This window comes from Drosophila erecta, unplaced genomic scaffold (assembly GCF_003286155.1).
Source record: "Drosophila erecta strain 14021-0224.00,06,07 unplaced genomic scaffold, DereRS2 tig00000126-arrow-pilon, whole genome shotgun sequence".
NCBI classification, from domain to species: domain Eukaryota; kingdom Metazoa; phylum Arthropoda; class Insecta; order Diptera; family Drosophilidae; genus Drosophila; species Drosophila erecta.
This window is the reverse complement of record NW_020825209.1, coordinates 7056627-7071288: the sequence shown is the minus strand read 5'-3', so window position 1 is coordinate 7071288 and position 14662 is coordinate 7056627. Positions and strand designations below refer to the sequence as shown.

General features: G+C 41.7%; 1 protein-coding gene across 5 annotated transcripts in view; it reads right to left on the bottom strand.

The window, feature by feature from the left end:
• The window catches only part of LOC6550362, a 103854-nt gene that overhangs the window by 55126 nt on the left and 34066 nt on the right, over positions 1-14662 (bottom strand). The window contains exon 1 of one of the 5 annotated variants that reach the window (XM_026981917.1): positions 6131-6336. The exons of the other annotated variants lie outside the window; for them this stretch is intronic. The gene's annotated coding sequence lies outside the window, so the exon portion shown is untranslated. Of the gene's footprint in view, positions 1-6130; positions 6337-14662 lie in introns of those variants that run through there. 5 annotated transcript variants of the gene reach the window in all.

Here is a 14662-nt window from a genome sequence, read left to right as displayed (position 1 = left end):
CGACGGAGCTGTCTCTGCGTTGAAAGTAAGCGTTAAGTACGAACAAAGTGAAAAGTATTGCCCGTGCGTGCCCAAAGTTTTTACCCCAACAAAACAGTGCAGTGCCAGTACAGAGGCAGAAAGGAGTGGATCGGAGTGGAGTGGAGTGGAGTCAAGTGAAGTGGGGTGGAGCAACTCAACCCAGTTCAGGCATCAAGCCATCAGCCATCAGCCGCAGCGTCAAACAAAGCACTTGAAGTGAAAATTGTGCTGGCTTTTGTCTCTTTGTCTTTGCTTAACTTTGGTGTGCCACTGCTGCAGTTGCCCACTGCAGTTGTAAGACACGAAGAACGAAGGCTGTAGTCGAGGGTTCCCCCGACTTTCAGATACCCCGCCACCGACTACCAACTACCAACTGCCAACTGCCAACTACTAACTACCCCTTTGTGAAAAGTTTCAGCGGAACGTGGGCGTAATTTTTGTGAAAGTCAACGGTGTAGTAATAACTTTTCTAGAAATCCCTACACGGGCGCAGTATTAATGCCAACTAAATAATATACAAAAAATACATAAAAAACAAAAAACTTTAGTTGGGAGTTCTCACTGCTTTGCAAAAGCCAAAGTACACACATTGCAAGATATTAATAATTGGGTAAACTCGTAGTATAAATGAGCACAGTATCAATTTCAACAAAATATATACATGCATATATGAATGCAGGTAAAAGTTATAGTTGAGCACTCCCCCGACTATCAGATACCCCACGACGAACTAGCGCTTTGTGAAAAATTTTGCCAGTATGCAGTGGTAATCTTTATTAAACTTAACTCAGCAGAAACTTAGTTAAATATTAAAACAAAAAATATGCCAAAAGGTATTGAAGAAAAGTGATTTGGATGCATGCGTTCTTATCTTTTTCTCCGCGATATACATATTTGTATTATTTCGATATATTAATTATAGAATGTGTGTACCAATATTAATAATCATAACAATGTTGGATTAATTCCGCTCACAAACATTGTTTAATTTTCAAGATTCAGGATTTGCAAGGAATAAATGTTTGTATATTTCATTTAATTATTTCAGGATTCCATCGCTGTGCAAGAAAATGTATCACATTTAAAGTTATGTGGCCCAGTTAAAGGAATTTCATTAATTAATGTGTGTTGGTCGAACGTGCAACCATTTTACCAAATCATTTCCAAAGAACCCAACAAAGTTGAAATCTTAACATCAAGCACAATCAGCCCGCCCATTAAAGATTAATCCATGGCTGAGCAAAATCTTTGAGTCATAACATCCCATTGGTATTGGGTGTTTTATTTTCATAATCATCTGCTGTTTTAAAGCGACTAAGTGGTCTTTTGCCGTACACTCTACATCCCAATTTGTACACATTGTGCAAATGGAGAGTGACCTCGAGTTGTATAAACTCGTGCTAAACAAATGTGACGGCTCCTCCGACCGAAAAACACCAAAAATTGAGAGGTCATAAATAACTTATTTCCAAATTGCAGACGTGGTGGCGGCCGCACACTCACTACCATATGTACATGCGTACATATGTGTATTCGCATTCGCATTCAACGTATTCGTAGCATTCGTCGTATTCGAATTCGAGAACCCACATCAGCTGTCACTCAAAAATGACTAACACGCATTGCCCCTCCGGCCGGAAGTTGTGCCGAGAGTTTGGACAGGACACGCTGAAGCGAAAGGAGCAGCAGCAGTATAAATGACGATAAAAGTTTTCCTTTTGATTGATTTGAGTCATTTGAGTACTCGGGACAAATTTCGATTCGTTTGCCAGAGCATGGTCCATCGGGCAGTCGCTCTAATTAGTGTCCGTATCCGTGTCCATGTCCGTGTCCGTGTCCGTGTCCCTGATATATCATGTATATTTTCTCATGCTCTGCCGGTGAAATTCGCAGTTTTGTGAAATATTCTCTGGCCTTTCGACCTGCAGCAGAAAGTTTTTTCAATTGCCTAAAGTCGCATTTTAGGCCATCATTGAAATGTGCGTAAATGAAAAATTTCGTTTACATAATACTCCCAAAATGAATGCGCCATAGAAAACCGAAACGAAAAGCAAACGAAAACCTAACGAACACAAATCCGCATCCGTGTCCAGGCTATTCCCTTTCAATTCGCATAATGAATAGATCACAGAAAATAGCATATTACCAAAATGCTAAAGCAAACGGCAAGTTCGACTGTGCGAAACTTTACTCCTACTGAATGCCATCGCAATTGGGCATGGAACTGCTCTGCAAAGCACCAGAGGTGTGGATGCCCACAAAATCCATTAGGGTCAGGTCGGGAACGCCCCACAAACTGATGAATTGCCATAAGTTGACAGTGAGTGGGCCGCAATCGGTTATCAATAATGTAGGAATATGCAAATATGTGGTGTATGCCCTACATAATGCTATTTGTAGCTTTCTTCGCAGCGGTACACTGAAAGCAATAAAGATGTCCGGATTCGTCCATTTGTGGTGTGTATAAATTGTTTGATTATCCATATACATAGAATGTTTGAATTCAAATATCAGAGGTCTCGCATTTGGTATAGTTCCTGAGAGAACCTTTTTCCCAATACTTAATACTTTAAAATTGCAAAATATCTCTTTTATATTCATGGGACGACGTCATTATTCTTGTCACTGGCTGCTTTCCATTTTTCTGAGTGCACGGTACGAAAATAAATTGATTTTCTAGTTGGGAAACTCTAAACTTAAACTTGTAAAAGCTGTGCCATTTTCGTTTTTATTTTCTTATTATAATTTTTTTGATTGAACGGGAACAAAACTTGATATGCGTGGGCATTACAAGAGTGATGCACTAAAAACACTTGGATTTCCATGAGCAGAAATCTTTGTGCATACATATGTACATACATATGGGTATGATAAAGGCTCGAGAGAGTTCAAGCATCATTGAAAAACCAGTTAACTGGGATATCTGAAATCGAATATGGCGGAAACGGAATAAGACAAAAAAATATATATAAAAAAGCAGGAAAAGGTTGAGCAAAAATAAAAAAATAAAAAAAAATAAATAATAATAACAAAGTCGCAAGCGCCATAGAGATAAAAAAAAATATTTACGAAAAAAAAACTAAGCAAAGAGGCGAGAGAAGAAAATCATAAAAACGATATGAAATTTATGCGCATATTTCATTTCTTTTTGTTGAACGCCTGCTTCCTGCATCCACCCCACTTCAGTGGCAGTGGGTGGTAGTTGATGGGTGGTGGTGCAGAAGAAACGTCTTCCATCTGAACCCCAAGTGATGGCCGTTTCTTGTTGAGTTTTATTCGATATTTTCTTTACATTTTCTTATGCTCGCTACATTTTGTTTTCGTGCGGTTGTTATGACGATGCCGTTCTATTTTTCCATGCCACTCATTCATCCATTGCGAGCCAGCTCAAACCACCTCAAACCACCCCAAACCACCCAACTTCCTCGTTCGTTGGCGGCCAAGCCAAGGTGTAATGTAATGTAATTTAATTCATTCTTTATTCTGCAAACCGGTGGTAGCATACAATTGTATGTTGCACAAGTTCCGCTTTCGACCGTATATATAGTATATGTTCATAATCCTGATCAGAATAAATTGCAATTAACTCGATCTAGCTGAAAGTCTCTAAAAGTATCTAAAGCGGGTAGTACAATACATGTTTATTGCAATTTATAAGATGGACAGATATCCAACATGTACATATAAATGTAAAATCTTCTGAATCAAAATTTTATGACTTTTATGATTTATAAATGTATCGAAATATTTTAATACTCTTCCAAGTGCTGCTAGGGTGTACGCACTTCGGCTTGCTGGAGCTGCCACCATTTGCTCGCTGTTCTTTTTTTTTATTGTTGTAGGAGGATTCCTTTGGAGCGTGCATTAATATTGCCATCTCTCACATGACTCCCCTCAAATTTCCTGTCCAATCTGACCACCCTGCTGGCCCTGCCGCTGCCAATATATTGATTCCGAGCATCCCCAGCGACCTTTTCGTGTCCGCCCACCTCAATCCCCTCCACTTTTGGCGAACTTGCTGGAAATCTTGGTAGTCTGCGCCCGTCGTAAAATGTTTGCCGTGATGCCGGCGCTATCTGTGCAACCGATATTGGATGCAGTCACGCCTCTCAGACACACAACCTTGCCACTTGCCAATGGCCGGCGCCCCCTCGCCCACACACACTTGCCTGTACACACACAACGAAGATGTAAAAGTAACCCAACATGAGTGGTAGACATCATAAAAGGGCAGGTTTACAGCGGTGTAACAATACAAAAAATGTTGCTCAACACAAATGTAGTGTGCATGCAAATTCTCCGGTTTTCTTCTTTACAAGACAGCAACTTTGCTGTCCCTCTTTAATTTGTGTAAAACCTTTTGTATAACTTAAAACCCTACAAGTTATCAGGTTGCAACAAATTGTTATCGTGTTTATATATAGAATATAACCGCTTCCTAATATAATCGCTTAATAAGTAAGTTACTCAAAGATACGTTTTATCTGAGCTCCACATTTTCATTTGCACCCCTTCTGCATTTTAGTTCGGTGCTATTAGCAACGAAAGCCAACAAATTATCGCATACGTATACGTTCTGCTCGTAAACAACAAAAATTATTTCAGCCATATAAGTGTGAGCAAAATAGCATTTCGGTATTAATTTTGCTTTCAGCCTCGCCTTTGTGTTCTAATCTCATCCATCTACGTACGCGTACAATGCTTTCAAATGCTTTTACTTTTTAAGAGTCATGTCGAAATTGTAGCCCTCTAGTTAAATGGAGCGCGGTGGGGCAATGGAAAGGGGGAGTCAATTATATTGCGCTTGTTTCACTCGTTGGCAACATAGAAAAATGAGAATTCGAAATGAAATACTCTCAGCCCGATCGCGTACACAGAGATTCACTGTGTGACTTGGATTCGGAATCGGAATTGTAATGCTGATTTCCCCGAATTTCCACTGACTGAAGCCGTTAATCGCAACGGAAAGCACATGGTATAGATTACATTTGACCTATGTCGCTGCACAGCAAGTGCCATAGCCACATCTATAGCTACTCTATGCTATATAGTATCGTTTTGGACCCAATGTTTGTTCCCGCCAGCCAGTTTCTCGCACATGATTGACGTAACTCTATTTGGCGGGGGTTTTGCTCCCCAGTCGACTGTATACTGTGTACTGTGTACTGTGTACTATGAACTGTGAAGTGGAGCAAAGGGCAAGGGGCAACACCATGCAGCAAACACCAGACATCAAACACCAAACAGCTAACGACAGCGATAAACACGTGTTGGGCCAGTTGTGTCATTGTTTGTGGACCGGAATCAAAATCACGGAGCTTGGGTCCGAATCATCCAACAATAAATCGAAAACATGAGCGGAAAAAACACACACTTAACGAGGCTCATCGAGTGAGGGGGCAATTATTGGATGCACTGGGGAAAACAAAGGGACCCCAATTCAATTATTCAATTTGGTATTGACTTATAGCTCCCTTTAGTTTGATAACGAACTATCGATCAATTGTTGGCTTAGTGTAATTGTGTGTTTTTTTTTATGTAAGAACTTAGACTTAAAGGCAGAGCTGATTTTTGTGATGCTTTCATTGGTTGTTTATAAACACTGAGTATAAAATGTTTGTGCCTCAGCGTGGAAAACGATATGCAAATAAGCAAAGGGAATGAATTTGACTGCAATTTAAAAAATAATTGTGCAACTGTGTTCACTTTTAACACACTGAGCCTGTTGTTTATTCTTTTACGCTACGCTTTTTGTCACTTTAGAAATTTAACCTGTTTCCCAAACAGCAATGCATACGTGAGAATTCGGTAGGATGCGCTACTCTTTAGTATAATATATTTACTATTTACTTTTTTTGTCAATTACTAAATGTGTATTTGGTCTTCATCAAGTGAAACACGAAGAACTGTCCATTACTTTAGAAGTTATTAATAAATTTCGTTTTTAAAGCATATGAGCAATACATGCACCCAGCGCTAGGTGGCGCTCATGTGTAATCTCGGCAGCCATCGCCTGTCGACTAGCATCCATTTCCCTCGCACTTTCGATAGCTAAGTAACGGGTACCTGATAGTCGATGACCTGATTTTTCTTTTTTCAGTTACCTTACCTTATGCACTTCCAATTTGGTTTCAGAACTAATATTTTAACACGTTGTGCAGTCGGACGTGAAATAGCCCACGATCCACAGGCACCAAGCGACGTAATCATAAGTCTCGAGTGGTTGGTTCTCGACTTGTGAGGAAATTGATAGCCAGTGGGGGCGCTCAATCAAATGCGAGTGCATGCAGCTGGTGCCGTTGAATCATCGACGGCATTCATTAGTCATTTAAATTAATTGAACGCGTCTTTTTTTTTTTTTTCTTTTTTTTTCACGCTGCCTAACAGGTGAAGGTCAACGGGCTAAGTCAGACCGCAGGTGAATTTTACGAACTGTTCTTGTGAGCATGACAACGCGGCTTACCTGTAATGGAGAAAACAAAAAGAACTGGTAAAATATACATCATAAATGTTTTAGAGAGACAAAATATGGGAGCTAGTGGAGTGGAGATTGGGTGGACGTTTTTTTTTCTTTCTCGCCCAACTAACTAACTTGTAATTTGTCATCGAATAATGCCAGATTGTTTCAAATTGGAAGGGGGGTAATTGGTAATAATTTAATCTAAAATGTACTGCCTGTTTCGTAACTTCTCTACTGTTTTGTAATTCACTTGTTATTGGATCGAAAAAAATCGAAAGACAAGCTTGCGACCAAAGGCCATTGCATGTTCACATGTAGGTCATCTATGATGGCTATGTTGGAAATTTCTCGTCGAGTGAAAAGTCGGTTCGTCCGTCGAGCCACAACATGCTGAAGGCTCTGGGTTCCGTCACATCCAGTAATAAAGTCAGTCAGTCAGTCAGTCAGTCTGTCACACGGGTTAAGCCTTTGGAGGCGGAGGATCTCTAACGAAGCCAAAAGTGAGGGCCTTCAACGGGTTAGCCTGTGCCCTCTTCACTTTCTGCCGCTTTGATTGCCTTCAAAAGTCGCGCGGCGTATTCCATGAGTGCTTTATCCGTAGCCAAACAAGTTCGCGTTCTATGACCACCACCGGTGACCTTTATCACAACTGTCAATTATGCTATAAAAAATACCCTGAAATAATAAAGGAAAACTGTTCGCGGGGAAAGTGAAAAAAAGGAGGGCCGCCACTGACACAGAATTAAATTGTTTTATTTACGACCCACCCGCCATGCCAATTAAAAACTGTTACAAGCGATAAAATTCCTAAAAATATATTCTCATTTCACATGTTTCATTATTTTGTACATGATGTATGAATGTTGGCGGAATAAGGTTGAAAATTTACGAACTATTTACAAGCCGGCAATTGCAAAAATATTGATCATAAGACAGATAAATATGTCATACTTGAAGTTGGGTTGCTCTTGGTTACTGTTTTGCCTTCTAAACAACCTATCCATCTAGAAAACCTAATGAGAGGACTGTAGAATTGGCATGGAAGTTTGTCTTTTATAATTTTTGCCAGCCAAGAAATTAGTCTTCCTTCTTGTTATCCATTTATATACGAATTACCATACCCACACAAAGGTTGTCCAATTTTCGGGATATAAAACGAGGCTCTGCAGCCTTTTTGTGCGAAATTCGGGGGACAAATATTTAATGCTACCAGTTTTATTAATTATATCGTGCTAAATTGGCACTTCCAGCACTGCGGTGCTGGGTGAAACCCGAACATCTGCCGGTTCTCATGTTGCGATTCGCCGCTTCCCCCGGTAAATTGATGAGCTCAGCGTGGCAAACATCAACGGACACTCACCCACAGCAGTGGCATACGCCCACATAATTAACACTTTGGTTCGATGTGGGTAAATATTTAGCATGCGTCTATAAAGCGGACTACTGTACTGGGCACCACGGAACGGACCACGGGTCCTGGTCCTGGTCCTGTCCTGTCCTGCCCTGCTCTCTGGCGGGAAAATAAATTTATTCAAGCCATACCGTAGCGTATACCCTAATAGAGCAACTTGACTGCCATCGCCATCGAGTTCACGAGATGGAGGAGGAATCACAAAGGAGCCGAAAACAAATGGTGCTGGGGAAAGCAAAGTAACACCGCCCACTTTGGCTTGCAAGGTGGAGCCGAAGGCGGTCCAAAACGCCTCCGCCTTTGACTGGGATAATCAAAGCTTCGGATTGCCCCATAGCCCCGTCTAGCCACCACATCACACCACACCACACCACACACGTGCTCTTTGGTTTGCGGGTTGTGGGCCTGGGGTTGATTCAAATTACCCAACGCACTCAACAGAAAAGAGAAAAAATATAAATAGAATAAGACACAGGAAAAGCTATCAACATACGTAAAAGTTCCTAGCGTATCGAGCTACCTTAAATCGCCACTTAAATAAATAATGGTTATAAAATTGGTTGGACGAGAGGAAGTCATGGCGAGCCCTTTTGGGTCTTCAGTTATAAATAAAAAAATAGTATAGTAGAGCAGAGTTATACGTGGTTTCCATGAGAGCATAGTCTTACTAAAGCTATGAAATACAGGAAAATCCCTTGGCCAGATTCTTATTTGCTTGGTTTTTAGCTGATTTCAATACTCACAATACCGCTGCAAGTTGCAATAATGATGCCGACTCTCAACGGGGCAAGTGCTTTTGGCTGAAAAATCACTCGGTCGCCGCCCACTGTCTATCTGCCACGCCCACCTAATGTTGGCCAGCGTCGAAGACGAACAGAATCGAAATTTCAGAAAGTTGAAGTGCAAAATATTCTACGTGTTATCTTTGGACATAAAGTTAAAAAGTCAAATCAATTAGTTCAGGACAAGTTCAAGACGCATTTGAAAATTCAGACCTTGTACATCTTGTAGAATGCTTTATATCATGAAATATTCTTTCTCTCGTATATTCACACTATCACGTGCCGTGAACCAACTTTCCGTCAAAGTAGACTTATTGGTCGTGTGCTAACTGTCAATCATCAAAGCTATATGTGAAGTCTAAAGCAGTTTGGAATTAGAAAAAGCTTTTAGCCTGCCCAAGCCGGTGTACAAAAAGCATAAAAAAGTATTGCCAGGAATCGAGACTGCTGGCAGTTTGTGTGTGTGACCATCAGAAATGGCTGAATCGAACTTTATTGCCACTGAAATGGGGTGCTAATTGCATCGACCTTTGCTAACAGTCGGGTCGTCCATCCGCCATCCGCTCCCATTCGAGCGTAGTATCAGTATCAGTTTCTGTCTCTGTTTCTGTTTCTGTTTCTGAACCGCGCACCTCCTCTTTTATTTATGTTTATCGCAATTAATTAATCTGTCTAATGGCGTGTTGGGTAACGAGTGCGGCCAGGCCAGCTTTAACCCAGTTTTGTTGCACAACTCTGACTGACATCCATCTCTCAATTCATCCGGCTGTCTGATCGTTTGCGTCCCGTATGTATGTCCGTCCGTATGTCCGTGTGTCCATATGCCCGTCCTTGTGTCTGTCCGTATGTACATTCATCTGTCCGTATGTACGTCTGTCCGATGTGGCGGACGTGCGCTTGTCTAAATGCATTTATAATGCCAATCAATCAAACACAATTATAAACCCTATTGGCGCGATGTCTGTTCATGCAATTGCCTCCTTTAAATGCGAAGGAGGGCTGTGCGGTCGGATCTGCTCAATTCAGTTCAGTTCAGTTCAGTTCGATTGGTTTGGGTGCGGATAAGGCAAGTAATGGCATGTAATAGTCTGCATCGGCCTGACTTGCAGTTTAATTCGGCCCGGCAATAGAATGGGGCCGGTAATCGCTGCGGTTTTGCCTAATAAAGAATGCGGGTGAGTGAAGCGCAGATCAAGTAAAGTAATTTCTATGTGGAGTTCTTTTTACCGTGCTCCTTAGTTTAATTTAATGCTTACCCTCCACGTCAGGCAATTATTAAATTAATAATCATTCACCAGCAATTTCACAAATGCTTTCTATTTGGAAATTGTGGTTTCGATTTATAGATTTTTATGACAAGCCGCACACGCTGCGTTCTCTAGAAAATGTGTATGTAGGAGAATTACACTACAAATACTACAGTTCAGTACAGGCAACACTATTTCTTTCTATATCTATATTCACCTTAATCGAATTTCGATTCGCTAAGTAATCTAATCACACACAGAAAAATAAAATTCCATAAGAAATGTGATTGGAAGTCGAAATGTTGCAGTGTTTCTTGCTTTTTCATTTCTTTTTCTCTTGCATTTTTCTTAGTTTGCATACTAATCCTGACAGGTATTTCATATTCGGCACTTACCTTCTATTCACTATTCATCATTTTTCCACTCTGCTTTGCCGCCCACAGCTTTTTGGCTTTGTAAAGGGGCGTACTAATACCTTTAGTGGATGCGATTACCTTGAGCAAAACATTCATATTCATTGTAGTTGCTAACACTGACCCAGATCCTTCTCCTTCCACAGAACAAAGCCAAACGTGACCAAGCAGCAGATTCTCGGTGTCTTCTATCGAGCTTTTGCGTCCTATTTGCTGACTGCCTGGCCGGCTGGCTAGCTTCGTAACGAACGAAAAGTGCGAGCCATAAGCATCTTCTAATTTATAACATATCACATAGGCGCAACAGCAGAACAAACCGATTCCAATGAGACAAAAACAATATTATATTTCTATTAAAAATGTAGAACAAAAACAAAGAAAAAAAAAAACAACCCACACACACGCACACTCATAAAGGTTGTAATTAAAAGTCCCAAACTGCTTTGGCTTGGGGAAGGGAGGGCGGCGTGTGTGCGCTTTTCCGGTTATTATGAAAATTATAATAACCTAAAAATCAACATGGTCCTTGCCTCGAACCCACTGACCTCTCCGAACCCACCCATATGGCCCATATAGCATTTAACTACCAAAAGGACCACCCACGGCGTACCCCTTCCCCCTCGCCTCGTCCCCTCTTTCGAAGGAGCGAGGCAATGCGTATGAAGTCCTTTTATGACATATTTGCCATTTATCTGTTTGTTTGTGAGCTTTGCCGTCTGTGTTTTGCTTTTTGGTCTGTTTGCTCCATTCTTTTTGGCCATTCCCCAACTCTGTCGCACTTTCTCACGGCATCTCTTTCTAGTCTCGCTGTTTTTTACTGGCCCCAAAATTTGCATAATAAATAAATGCTGAGGGAATGAAAAGAGCAGAGTGAGAGGGAAAAGAAGAAAATATGACTTTTAGCCGAAACCCTTAATCAAAAGTTTAAACAATATAACATTTTTAAAATATGATGGAATAATAAAAGGGCCAGCGAAGAGACCGAGTTTCATAACATCGCAGTCCCGCAGATATCCAAATAATGGAGTCCACACTTTGTCCACTCGCAATTTTCTAGCTGCGCGCTGCCATTTGGAAGCACAATTTTCCCCGCATTTCATAATGCTACCCGTGGTCATTGGTGCTTGGTCCTTGGTCCTTGCTCCTCTGTTCATATTGTCAGTTTTTTGTCCCATGGCCTGCTTGCACTTGGCTAATGCAAAGAGCCGAATCGGAAATCTGGCCCAGTGGTCCAATGTTTTAGGAGAGAGTGTCCTCTGTCCTCTGTCCGCGTCCCCTGTTCCCATCAAAGTTATTTAAGGTATTCCACTAAATCTTGCCCTAATGGCTAATTTAAAATATGGCGGGACCTCGGATCAGGAAAAGCCCATTCGTTCTGTCCCTCATTGTTTTAAAAGTTTTCAAACTTATTTTATTAGCGCTTTCATAAACTCCCTGAAGAGTCTTTAAACAAAAACGCAGGCGTATGGTATTCTTTTTTTTTCCCTTGATTGATAACCCTCATCATATTTAATGAAATTTTGAACTTGGAGCAGTTATCACTTTCACGAATTTAAACGCTTTAAGTTCAAATTCTTTTACTGCTTACACATTACTGTTACGGCCATAGGAAACCAATTTAGGCCAATTTATCAAGTTTATTTTCGTGAGGCACAAATGCATTGCTAAAATAAAAATACGCACGATCATTTCGTGGCCAATAATGTCCCCTGACTATTTAAAAATCACCCAAAACTAGGCGCCTTCCTGCACACAACACACGTGTATTCATATTCACACTCAGGTGACAAGGCAGGAATTTTCGCATTCAAGGAGCTCCAAACTATGGGAAAATCCACAAAAAGTCACAGGACGAGCCAAATATAACAAATGTAGCTTGGTGTTCAGCTCTTTTTGTTTAGTATTAATGGTCGGTTGGGGCATGAAATTATTTGCTTGGCAGAAATGTTTAATAAAATTCGTGAAAAGGGGCGAAAGAAGACGAATCATCCAAAGCAGCTCCTCTCCACCCTTGGCCAAACCATGTCTAATGAAATTCCTTTGATCCCTTACACCAGAAATACCTCAATAGAGTTTGACGGCAGACAAAACTGTTCTTGCTGTTCTAATCGATTTAAAAATCATTTTTTTTCGAAATTTGTCACAGTGCAAGGCGAGGTCTGGACTGGCCAAAAGTGCCTGGCAAAACTGGTCCAGAGAAATGCAAGTGTCTTAATCATCATGGAGCATATTTTGAAGAACATTAAAAGCGTTTTAAACGAGGACAGAAATGCTAATAGCAAGCCTCGTAAATCTCAGCTTTGTCTCCTACTCCGCAGGATGGCCAATAAAGGGCTCAGATAGTCGTCGGTTCGGTCCCAGGAGCGAGTCCATGGATTGTGGCCATGTATCCTGGCCGCCTCTCCTCCCGGCATCCTGTGCCCTTTTCCTACTCCATAGACCTACCCGCCAGCCGTTGGACCCTTTTAATCGGATGGCTTTTGTCACAGCTTACCCGCTTGGGAGTGGTTAGCAACGGTCCGAGGGGAAGAGGAAGGGGCAGGGTTGTTGGGGATTCGGTTGCTGATATCCGTACACAAAATTATTTCGATTCATATATGCAAGAGCCTAAAAGGATGCTGGCCGACAAAGTGGCTTATTCATTTGCTGGGGATTTCGATTAAGTGCACAACGGCTTCCGATTTGATCTGCACGATTTGAAAATTATTTAGGCAAACATTTTCAGTGGGGGTGCTGGTTCCCGCTATGTGGGTAAGCCCCAAGCCCCACCTGTCGGTTACGCCCCACCCTCAGCCCCATATCCAGCACATGACACTTGTCGTCGTCACGGCTCTTTGGCCTGTGACTGAAATCTGCTGGGGGCGCACCTTCATCGTCCACTGTCCAGAGTCCAGAGTCCAGTGTCCAGTGTTCAGTGTCCAGAGTGCAGAGTCCACTGTCCAGTGTCTACAAACCAGACGGAAACAGTGACAGCCGTGATGTATGATGTTTGTAATATTTTGTGTCACATTAAGAAACAGGTGCGTCCAAATATTTGGCCGAGGTGTGACAAGCGGTCACTTGGTCGATGGCCTGATGGCCTGATGGAGATGGATTCATTTGGCAGGGCAGTGCTCGGGTCGGGTTGGTTAATGGGCTATGGGTATATGAAGCTCGTCTTATCGGGTTAAGTAAGTGCACTTGGGAGACTCAGCAGTTTGCGTATTTTTACATAAAACTGATTCAGTGATTCACATTCGAGTCAGCACTTCATTTGGGTCACTGTAACACAGAACGAATCCAACTGAATCAGCACGGGGTAATCCAATACTTCGTGGCAATATGAATCGGATGAGAGCGCTTTCGAAATCAAAACACAATTTGAGTTAGTTATGCAGCTATTTAAGTTACTAATCAAGCTGCCAGATGTACAAACAAACAATGCATATGAAATGAATGGGTGAACAAATTTGTTGCAACAACTTTGTACATGTATGAAATGCATTGCATTTCAAGTACCAACCCAGAGAACACATAAAAGCGGTGATTTTGCAGGGGATTTTTGTTTTTCAAACCGAAGTGCCACATTAGATGGTGGCCCGCTGACAGAGGGAAACACGTTCAAACGTTCTGGACCGCTCTCTCTCGCTCTCTCTCTCTCCTTCTCTTTCTCTGCTTCTGGCCGCCATATAAAAAGAGGCAGTAAAACGCTTGCGGACCGCAACATGGAAGAAAAAAGCGCAAACATAAAATTGCTAATTTGAATAAGTCACGTGACACACGGCGGCGTTAGCCTTGACAGCGGTGTTGCTGAATCGAAAAGTTGTGTGGACTTTCGGATGGATACCCGTATGTGTATATGTACACAGCCATGTACACAAGTATATCCAGCAATATATATATGTATGTGTACTCTGCTTTAGTGGAGACGGAGACACGCGCATTATACTTGGCCTGCCTCAGCAAATGGCCGACACGACTGTTGACGTAGTCAAACCCAAATTATGGAAATTTGTCATCGTGTGCGAAAACATGCGATATGTGGCACAAGAGTTCTGAGCTGGGATGTGGATGCCTGGATGGTTGGATGGTTGGATGGTTGGATGGAAAAATACGAAACTGAGCCACATACTCGTACATATTTATGTACAATGCGTTAACTTCAGCGCCGCCCATCCCTGGATTCCATTATCATGCAAAAAGCGTTTCTCCAAGTGGGGACTTCATCCTCCTGCTGACGCCCACTGTCCTCTTAATACGTTATTTATTCGCACACTTTCATTTTAATCGTAAATGCAGGCGGGTCAGCGCCGCAATCTCCCAGAAAGAAACAATAAACAATTATGTCC